Here is a 10,705-nt window from a genome sequence, read left to right on the forward strand (position 1 = left end):
CGAGAAACAGAGGGCGTGAAACAGAGGGGCTGAAACAGAGGGGCTGAAACAGAGGGGCCTAACAGAGGGCGAGAAACAGAGGGGCTGAAACAGAGGGGCTGAAACAAAGGGGCTGAAACAGACGGGCTGAAACAGAGGGCGAGAAACAGAGGGCGAGAAACAGAGGGCGAGAAACAGAGGGCGAGAAACAGAGGGGCTGAAACAGAGGTGCTGAAACAGAGGGCGAGAAACAGAGGGCGAGAAAGAGAGAGCGAGAAACAGAGGGCGAGAAACAGAGGGGCTGAAACAGAGGGGCTGAAACAGACGGGCTGAAACAGAGGGCGAGAAACAGAGGGCGAGAAACAGAGAGCGAGAAACAGAGGGCGAGAAACAGAGGGCGAGAAACAGAGGGGCTGAAACAGAGGGGCTGAAACAGAGGGGCTGAAACAGAGGGCGAGAAACAGAGGAGCTGAAACAGAGGGGCTGAAACAAAGGGGCTGAAACAGACGGGCTGAAACAGAGGGCGAGAAACAGAGGGCGAGAAACAGAGGGCGAGAAACAGAGGGCGAGAAACAGAGGGGCTGAAACAGAGGTGCTGAAACAGAGGGCGAGAAACAGAGGGCGAGAAAGAGAGAGCGAGAAACAGAGGGCGAGAAACAGAGGGGCTGAAACAGAGGGGCTGAAACAGGGGGGCTGAAACAGAGGGGCTGAAACAGAGGGTGAGAAACAGTGGGCGAGAAACAGAGGGCGAGAAACAGAGGAGCTGAAACAGTGGCTGAAACAGAGGGGGTGAAACAGAGGGCGAGAAACAGAGGGCGAGAAACAGAGAGCGAGAAACAGAGGGCGAGAAACAGAGGGCGAGAAACAGAGGGGCTGAAAAAGAGGGGCTGAAACAGAGGGGCTGAAACAGAGGGGCTGAAACAGAGGGCGAGAAACAGAGGGGCTGAAACAGAGGGGCTGAAACAGATGGCGAGAAACAGAGGGGCTGAAACAGTGGGCCTGAAACAGAGAGACTGAAACAGAGGGGCTGAAACAGAGGGGCTGAAACAGAGGGGCTGAAACAGAGGGCGAGAAACAGAGGTGCTGAAACAGAGGGGCTGATACAGAGGGGCTGAAACAGAGGGGCTGAATCAGAGGGGCTGAAACAGAGGGCGAGAAACAGTGGGCGAGAAACAGAGGGCGAGAAACAGAGGGGCTGAAACAGAGTGGCTGAAACAGAGGGGCTGAAACAGAGGGCGAGAAACAGAGGGCGAGAAACAGAGAGCGAGAAACAGAGGGCGAGAAACAGAGGGCGAGAAACAGAGGGCGAGAAACAGAGGGGCTGAAACAGAGGGGCTGAAACAGAGGGGATGAAACAGAGGGGCTGAAACAGAGGGGCTGAAACAGAGGGGCTGAAACAGAGGGCGAGAAACAGAGGGCTAGAAACAAAGAGCGAGAAACAGAGGGAGAGAAACAGAGGGCGAGAAACAGAGGGCGAGAAACAGAGGGGCTGAAACAGAGGGGCTGAAACAGAGGGCGAGAAACAGAGGGGTTGAAACAGAGGGGCTGAAACAGAGGGGCTGAAACAGAGGGGCGGAAACAGAGGGGCTGATACAGAGGGACTGAAACAGAGGGGCTGAAACAGAGGGCGAGAAACAGAGGGGCTGAAACAGAGGGGCTGAAACAGAGGGGCTGAAACAGAGGGGCTGAAACAGCGGGTCTGAAACAGAGGGGCTGAAACAGAGGGGATGAAACAGAGGGCGAGAAACAGAGGGGCTGAAACAGAGGGGCTGAAACAGAGGGGCTGAATCAGAGGGGCTGAAACAGAGGGCGAGAAACAGTGGGCGAGAAACAGAGGGCGAGAAACAGAGGGGCTGAAACAGAGGGGCTGAAACAGATGGGCTGAAACAGAGGGCGAGAAACAGAGGGCGAGAAACAGAGAGCGAGAAACAGAGGGCGAGAAAAAGAGGGCGAGAAACAGAGGGCGAGAAACAGAGGGGCTGAAACAGAGGGGCTGAAACAGAGGGGATGAAACAGAGGGGCTGAAACAGAGGGGCTGAAACAGAGGGGCTGAAACAGAGGGCGAGAAACAGAGGGCTAGAAATAAAGAGCGAGAAACAGAGGGAGAGAAACAGAGGGCGAGAAACAGAGGGCGAGAAACAGAGTGTCTGAAACAGAGGAGCTGAAACAGAGGGGCTGAAACAGAGGGGCTGAAACAGAGGGGCTGCAACAGAGGGCGAGAAACAGAGGGGCGGAAACAGAGGGCGAGAAACAGAGGGGCTGAAACAGAGGGCGAGAAACAGAGGGGCTGTAACAGAGGGGCTGAAACAGACGGGCTGAAACAGAGGGCCTGCAACAGAGGGCGAGAAAGAGAGGGGCTGAAAGAGAGGGCGAGAAACAGAGGTGCTGAAACAGAGGGCAAGAAACAGAGGGGCTGGAACTGAGGGGCAGAAACAGAGGGGCTGAAACAGAGGGCGAGAAACAGAGGGCGAGAAACAGAGGGGCTGAAACAGAGGGGCTGAAACAGAGGGGCTGAAACAGAGGGCGAGAAACAGAGGGCGAGAAACAAAGGGCGAGAAACAGAGGGGCTGAAACAGAGGTGCTGAAACACAGTGGCTGAAACAGAGGGGCTGAAACAGAGGGGCTGAAACAGAGGGGCTGAAACAGAGTGCGAGAAACAGTGGGCGAGAAACAGAGGGGCTGAAACAGAGGGGCTGAAACAAAGGGGCTGAAACAGAGGGGCTGAAACTGAGGGCGAGAAACAGAGGGCGAGAAACAGAGGGCGAGAAACAGAGGGGCTGAAACAGAGGGGCTGAAACAGAGTTGCTGAAACAGAGGGCGAGAAACAGAGGGCGAGAAACAGAGAGCGAGAAACAGAGGGCAAGAAACAGAGGGCGAGAAACAGAGGGCGAGAAAAAGAGGGGCTGAAACAGAGGGGCTGAAACAGAGGGGCTGAAACAGAGGGGCAGAAACAGAGGGGCTGAAACAGAGGGCGAGAAACAGAGGGCGAGAAACAGAGAGCGAGAAACAGAGTGCGAGAAAAAGAGGGCGAGAAACAGAGGGCGAGAATAAGAGGGGCTGAAACAGAGGGGCTGAAACAGAGGGGCTGAAACAGAGGGGCTGAAACAGAGGGGCTGAAACAGAGGGCGAGAAACAGAGGGCGAGAAACAGAGGGGCTGAAACAGAGGGGCTGATACAGAGGGGCTGAAACAGAGGGGCTGAAACAGAGGGCGAGAAACAGAGGGGTTGAAACAGAGGGTCTGAAACAGAGTGCGAGAAACAGAGGGGCTGAAACAGAGGGCGAGAAACAGAGGGGCTGAAACAAAGGGCGAGAAACAAAGGGCGAGAAACAGAGGTGCTGAAACAGAGGGGCTGAAACAGAGGGGCTGAAACAGAGGGTCTGAAACAGAGGGCGAGAAACAGAGGGGCAGAAACAGAGGGGCTGAAACAGATGGCGAGAAACAGAGGGGCTGAAACAGTGGGCGAGAAACAGAGGGCGAGAAACAGAGAGCGAGAAACAGAGGGCGAGAAACAGAGGGCGAGAAACAGAGGGCGAGAAACAGAGGGGCTGAAACAGAGGGGCTGAAACAGAGGGGCTGAAACAGAGGGGCTGAAACAGAGGGCGAGAAACAGAGGGCGAGAAACAGAGGGGCTGAAACAGAGGGGCTGATACAGAGGGGCTGAAACAGAGGGGCTGAAACAGAGGGCGAGAAACAGAGGGGCTGAAACAGAGGGGCTGAAACAGAGGGAGAGAAACAGAGGGGCTGAAACAGAGGGGCTGAAACAGAGGGGCTGAAACAGAGGGCGAGAAACAGAGGGCGAGAAACAGAGGGGCTGAAACAGAGGGACTGAAACAGAGGGGCTGAAACAGAGGGCGAGAAACAGAGGGCGAGAAACAGAGGGCGAGAAACAGAGGGCGAGAAACAGAGGGCGAGAAACAGAGGGGCTGAAACAGAGGTGCTGAAACAGAGGGGCTGAAACAGAGGGGCTGAAACAAAGGGGCTGAAACAGAGGGGCTGAAACTGAGGGCGAGAAACAGAGGGCGAGAAACAGAGGGCGAGAAACAGAGGGGCTGAAACAGAGGGGCTGAAACAGAGGTGCTGAAACAGAGGGCGAGAAACAGAGGGCGAGAAACAGAGGGCGAGAAACAGATGGGCTGAAACAGAGGGGCTGAAACAGAGGTGCTGTAACAGAGGGCGAGAAACAGACGGCGAGAAACAGAGAGCGAGAAACAGAGGGCAAGAAACAGAGGGCGAGAAACAGAGGGCGAGAAACAGAGGGGCTGAAACAGAGGGGCTGAAACAGAGGGGCAGAAACAGAGGGGCAGAAACAGAGGGCGAGAAACAGAGGGCGAGAAACAGAGAGCGAGAAACAGAGGGCGAGAAACAGAGGGCGAGAAACAGAGGGCGAGAAACAGAGGGCGAGAAACAGAGGGGCTGAAACAGAGGGGCTGAAACAGAGGGGCTGAAACAGAGGGGCTGAAACAGAGGGCGAGAAACAGAGGGCGAGAAACAGAGGGGCTGAAACAGAGGGGCTGATACAGAGGGGCTGAAACAGAGGGGCTGAAACAGAGGGCGAGATACAGAGGGCGAGAAACAGAGGGGCTGAAACAGAGGGGCTGAAACAGAGTGCGAGAAACAGAGGGGCTGAAACAGAGGTCGAGAAACAGAGGGGCTGAAACAGAGGGCGAGAAAGAAAGGGCGAGAAACAGAGGTGCTGAAACAGAGGGGCTGAAACATAGGGGCTGAAACAGAGGGGCTGAAACAGAGGGTCTGAAACAGAGGGGCTGAAACAGAGGGGATGAAACAGAGGGCGAGAAACAGAGGTGCTGAAACAGAGGGGCTGATACAGAGGGGCTGAAACAGAGGGGCTGAATCAGAGGGGCTGAAACAGAGGGCGAGAAACAGTGGGCGAGAAACAGAGGGCGAGAAACAGAGGGGCTGAAACAGAGGGGCTGAAACAGAGGGGCTGAAACAGAGGGCGAGAAACAGAGGGCGAGAAACAGAGAGCGAGAAACAGAGGGCGAGAAACAGAGGGCGAGAAACAGAGGGCGAGAAACAGAGGGGCTGAAACAGAGGGGCTGAAACAGAGGGGATGAAACAGAGGGGCTGAAACAGAGGGGCTGAAACAGAGGGGCTGAAACAGAGGGCGAGAAACAGAGGGCTAGAAACAAAGAGCGAGAAACAGAGGGAGAGAAACAGAGGGCGAGAAACAGAGGGCGAGAAACAGAGGGGCTGAAACAGAGGGGCTGAAACAGAGGGCGAGAAACAGAGGGGTGAAACAGAGGGGCTGAAACAGAGGGGCTGAAACAGAGGGGCGGAAACAGAGGGGCTGAAACAGAGGGACTGAAACAGAGGGGCTGAAACAGAGGGCGAGAAACAGAGGGGCTGAAACAGAGGGCGAGAAACAAAGGGCGAGAAACAGAGGTGCTGAAACAGAGGGGCTGAAACAGAGGGCGAGAAACAGAGGGGCTGAAACAGAGGGGCTGAAACAGAGGGCGAGAAACAGAGGGGCTGAAACAGAGGGGCTGAAAGAGATGGCGAGAAACAGAGGGGCTGAAACAGTGGGCGAGAAACAGAGGGGCTGAAACAGAGGGCGAGAAACAGAGAGCGAGGAACAGAGGAGCTGAAACAGAGGGGCTGAAACAGAGGGCGAGAAACAGAGGGCGAGAAACAGAGAGCGAGAAACAGAGGGCGAGAAACAGAGGGCGTGAAACAGAGGGGCTGAAACAGAGGGGCTGAAACAGAGGGGCCTAACAGAGGGCGAGAAACAGAGGGGCTGAAACAGAGGGGCTGAAACAAAGGGGCTGAAACAGACGGGCTGAAACAGAGGGCGAGAAACAGAGGGCGAGAAACAGAGGGCGAGAAACAGAGGGCGAGAAACAGAGGGGCTGAAACAGAGGTGCTGAAACAGAGGGCGAGAAACAGAGGGCGAGAAAGAGAGAGCGAGAAACAGAGGGCGAGAAACAGAGGGGCTGAAACAGAGGGGCTGAAACAGACGGGCTGAAACAGAGGGCGAGAAACAGAGGGCGAGAAACAGAGAGCGAGAAACAGAGGGCGAGAAACAGAGGGCGAGAAACAGAGGGGCTGAAACAGAGGGGCTGAAACAGAGGGGCTGAAACAGAGGGCGAGAAACAGAGGAGCTGAAACAGAGGGGCTGAAACAAAGGGGCTGAAACAGACGGGCTGAAACAGAGGGCGAGAAACAGAGGGCGAGAAACAGAGGGCGAGAAACAGAGGGCGAGAAACAGAGGGGCTGAAACAGAGGTGCTGAAACAGAGGGCGAGAAACAGAGGGCGAGAAAGAGAGAGCGAGAAACAGAGGGCGAGAAACAGAGGGGCTGAAACAGAGGGGCTGAAACAGGGGGGCTGAAACAGAGGGGCTGAAACAGAGGGTGAGAAACAGTGGGCGAGAAACAGAGGGCGAGAAACAGAGGAGCTGAAACAGTGGCTGAAACAGAGGGGGTGAAACAGAGGGCGAGAAACAGAGGGCGAGAAACAGAGAGCGAGAAACAGAGGGCGAGAAACAGAGGGCGAGAAACAGAGGGGCTGAAAAAGAGGGGCTGAAACAGAGGGGCTGAAACAGAGGGGCTGAAACAGAGGGCGAGAAACAGAGGGGCTGAAACAGAGGGGCTGAAACAGATGGCGAGAAACAGAGGGGCTGAAACAGTGGGCCTGAAACAGAGAGACTGAAACAGAGGGGCTGAAACAGAGGGGCTGAAACAGAGGGGCTGAAACAGAGGGCGAGAAACAGAGGGGCTGAAACAGAGGGGCTGAAACAGAGGGGCTGAAACAGAGGGCGAGAAACAGAGGGCGAGAAACAGAGGGTCTGAAACAGAGGAGCTGAAACAGAGGGGCTGAAACAGAGGGGCTGAAACAGAGGGGCTGCAACAGAGGGCGAGAAACAGAGGGGCGGAAACAGAGGGCGAGAAACAGAGGGGCTGAAACAGAGGGCGAGAAACAGAGGGGCTGTAACAGAGGGGCTGAAATAGACGGGCTGAAACAGAGGGTCTGCAACAGAGGGCGAGAAAGAGAGGGGCTGAAAGAGAGGGCGAGAAACAGAGGTGCTGAAACAGAGGGCAAGAAACAGAGGGGCTGGAACTGAGGGGCAGAAACAGAGGGGCTGAAACAGAGGGCGAGAAACAGAGGGCGAGAAACAGAGGGGGTGAAACAGAGGGGCTGAAACAGAGGGGCTGAAATAGAGGGCGAGAAACAGAGGGCGAGAAACAGAGGGCGAGAAACAGAGGGCGAGAAACAGAGGGGCTGAAACAGAGGTGCTGAAACAGAGGGGCTGAAACAGAGGGGCTGAAACAGAGGGGCTGAAACAGAGGGGCTGAAACAGAGGGCGAGAAACAGTGGGCGAGAAACAGAGGGGCTGAAACAGAGGGGCTGAAACAGAGGGGCTGAAACAGAGTGGCTGAAACTGAGGGCGAGAAACAGAGGGCGAGAAACAGAGGGCGAGAAACAGAGGGGCTGAAACAGAGGGGCTGAAACAGAGGTGCTGAAACAGAGGGCGAGAAACAGAGGGCGAGAAACAGAGAGCGAGAAACAGAGGGCAAGAAACAGAGGGCGAGAAACAGTGGGCGAGAAACAGAGGGGCTGAAACAGAGGGGCTGAAACAGAGGGGCTGAAACAGAGTGGCAGAAACAGAGGGGCTGAAACAGAGGGCGAGAAACAGAGGGCGAGAAACAGAGAGCGAGAAACAGAGGGCGAGAAACAGATGGCGAGAAACAGAGGGCGAGAAACAGAGGGGCTGAAACAGAGGGGCTGAAACAGAGGGGATGAAACAGAGGGGCTGAAACAGAGGGGCTGAAACAGAGGGGCTGAAACAGAGGGCGAGAAACAGAGGGCTAGAAACAAAGAGCGAGAAACAGAGGGAGAGAAACAGAGGGCGAGAAACAGAGGGCGAGAAACAGAGGGGCTGAAACAGAGGGGCTGAAACAGAGGGCGAGAAACAGAGGGGTGAAACAGAGGGGCTGAAACAGAGGGGCTGAAACAGAGGGGCGGAAACAGAGGGGCTGAAACAGAGGGACTGAAACAGAGGGGCTGAAACAGAGGGCGAGAAACAGAGGGGCTGAAACAGAGGGCGAGAAACAAAGGGCGAGAAACAGAGGTGCTGAAACAGAGGGGCTGAAACAGAGGGCGAGAAACAGAGGGGCTGAAACAGAGGGGCTGAAACAGAGGGCGAGAAACAGAGGGGCTGAAACAGAGGGGCTGAAAGAGATGGCGAGAAACAGAGGGGCTGAAACAGTGGGCGAGAAACAGAGGGGCTGAAACAGAGGGCGAGAAACAGAGAGCGAGGAACAGAGGAGCTGAAACAGAGGGGCTGAAACAGAGGGCGAGAAACAGAGGGCGAGAAACAGAGAGCGAGAAACAGAGGGCGAGAAACAGAGGGCGTGAAACAGAGGGGCTGAAACAGAGGGGCTGAAACAGAGGGGCCTAACAGAGGGCGAGAAACAGAGGGGCTGAAACAGAGGGGCTGAAACAAAGGGGCTGAAACAGACGGGCTGAAACAGAGGGCGAGAAACAGAGGGCGAGAAACAGAGGGCGAGAAACAGAGGGCGAGAAACAGAGGGGCTGAAACAGAGGTGCTGAAACAGAGGGCGAGAAACAGAGGGCGAGAAAGAGAGAGCGAGAAACAGAGGGCGAGAAACAGAGGGGCTGAAACAGAGGGGCTGAAACAGACGGGCTGAAACAGAGGGCGAGAAACAGAGGGCGAGAAACAGAGAGCGAGAAACAGAGGGCGAGAAACAGAGGGCGAGAAACAGAGGGGCTGAAACAGAGGGGCTGAAACAGAGGGGCTGAAACAGAGGGCGAGAAACAGAGGAGCTGAAACAGAGGGGCTGAAACAAAGGGGCTGAAACAGACGGGCTGAAACAGAGGGCGAGAAACAGAGGGCGAGAAACAGAGGGCGAGAAACAGAGGGCGAGAAACAGAGGGGCTGAAACAGAGGTGCTGAAACAGAGGGCGAGAAACAGAGGGCGAGAAAGAGAGAGCGAGAAACAGAGGGCGAGAAACAGAGGGGCTGAAACAGAGGGGCTGAAACAGGGGGGCTGAAACAGAGGGGCTGAAACAGAGGGTGAGAAACAGTGGGCGAGAAACAGAGGGCGAGAAACAGAGGAGCTGAAACAGTGGCTGAAACAGAGGGGGTGAAACAGAGGGCGAGAAACAGAGGGCGAGAAACAGAGAGCGAGAAACAGAGGGCGAGAAACAGAGGGCGAGAAACAGAGGGGCTGAAAAAGAGGGGCTGAAACAGAGGGGCTGAAACAGAGGGGCTGAAACAGAGGGCGAGAAACAGAGGGGCTGAAACAGAGGGGCTGAAACAGATGGCGAGAAACAGAGGGGCTGAAACAGTGGGCCTGAAACAGAGAGACTGAAACAGAGGGGCTGAAACAGAGGGGCTGAAACAGAGGGGCTGAAACAGAGGGCGAGAAACAGAGGGGCTGAAACAGAGGGGCTGAAACAGAGGGGCTGAAACAGAGGGCGAGAAACAGAGGGCGAGAAACAGAGGGTCTGAAACAGAGGAGCTGAAACAGAGGGGCTGAAACAGAGGGGCTGAAACAGAGGGGCTGCAACAGAGGGCGAGAAACAGAGGGGCGGAAACAGAGGGCGAGAAACAGAGGGGCTGAAACAGAGGGCGAGAAACAGAGGGGCTGTAACAGAGGGGCTGAAATAGACGGGCTGAAACAGAGGGTCTGCAACAGAGGGCGAGAAAGAGAGGGGCTGAAAGAGAGGGCGAGAAACAGAGGTGCTGAAACAGAGGGCAAGAAACAGAGGGGCTGGAACTGAGGGGCAGAAACAGAGGGGCTGAAACAGAGGGCGAGAAACAGAGGGCGAGAAACAGAGGGGGTGAAACAGAGGGGCTGAAACAGAGGGGCTGAAATAGAGGGCGAGAAACAGAGGGCGAGAAACAGAGGGCGAGAAACAGAGGGCGAGAAACAGAGGGGCTGAAACAGAGGTGCTGAAACAGAGGGGCTGAAACAGAGGGGCTGAAACAGAGGGGCTGAAACAGAGGGGCTGAAACAGAGGGCGAGAAACAGTGGGCGAGAAACAGAGGGGCTGAAACAGAGGGGCTGAAACAGAGGGGCTGAAACAGAGTGGCTGAAACTGAGGGCGAGAAACAGAGGGCGAGAAACAGAGGGCGAGAAACAGAGGGGCTGAAACAGAGGGGCTGAAACAGAGGTGCTGAAACAGAGGGCGAGAAACAGAGGGCGAGAAACAGAGAGCGAGAAACAGAGGGCAAGAAACAGAGGGCGAGAAACAGTGGGCGAGAAACAGAGGGGCTGAAACAGAGGGGCTGAAACAGAGGGGCTGAAACAGAGTGGCAGAAACAGAGGGGCTGAAACAGAGGGCGAGAAACAGAGGGCGAGAAACAGAGAGCGAGAAACAGAGGGCGAGAAACAGATGGCGAGAAACAGAGGGCGAGAATCAGAGGGGCTTTAACAGAGGGGCTGAAACAGAGGGGCTGAATCTGAGGGGCTGAAACAGAGGGCGAGAAACAGAGGGCGAGAAACAGAGGGGCTGAAACAGAGGGGCTGATACAGAGGTGCTGAAACAGAGGGGCTGAAACAGAGGGCGAGAAACAGAGGGGCTGAAACAGAGGGGCTGAAACAGAGTGCGAGAAACAGAGGGGCTGAAACAGAGGGCGAGAAACAGAGGGGCTGAAACAGAGGGCGAGAAACAAAGGGCGAGAAACAGAGGTGCTGAAACAGAGGGGCTGAAACAGAGGGGCTGAAACAGAGGGTCTGAA

Source organism: Stegostoma tigrinum (genome assembly GCF_030684315.1).
Source record: "Stegostoma tigrinum isolate sSteTig4 chromosome 35 unlocalized genomic scaffold, sSteTig4.hap1 SUPER_35_unloc_1, whole genome shotgun sequence".
Classification (NCBI taxonomy): domain Eukaryota; kingdom Metazoa; phylum Chordata; class Chondrichthyes; order Orectolobiformes; family Stegostomatidae; genus Stegostoma; species Stegostoma tigrinum.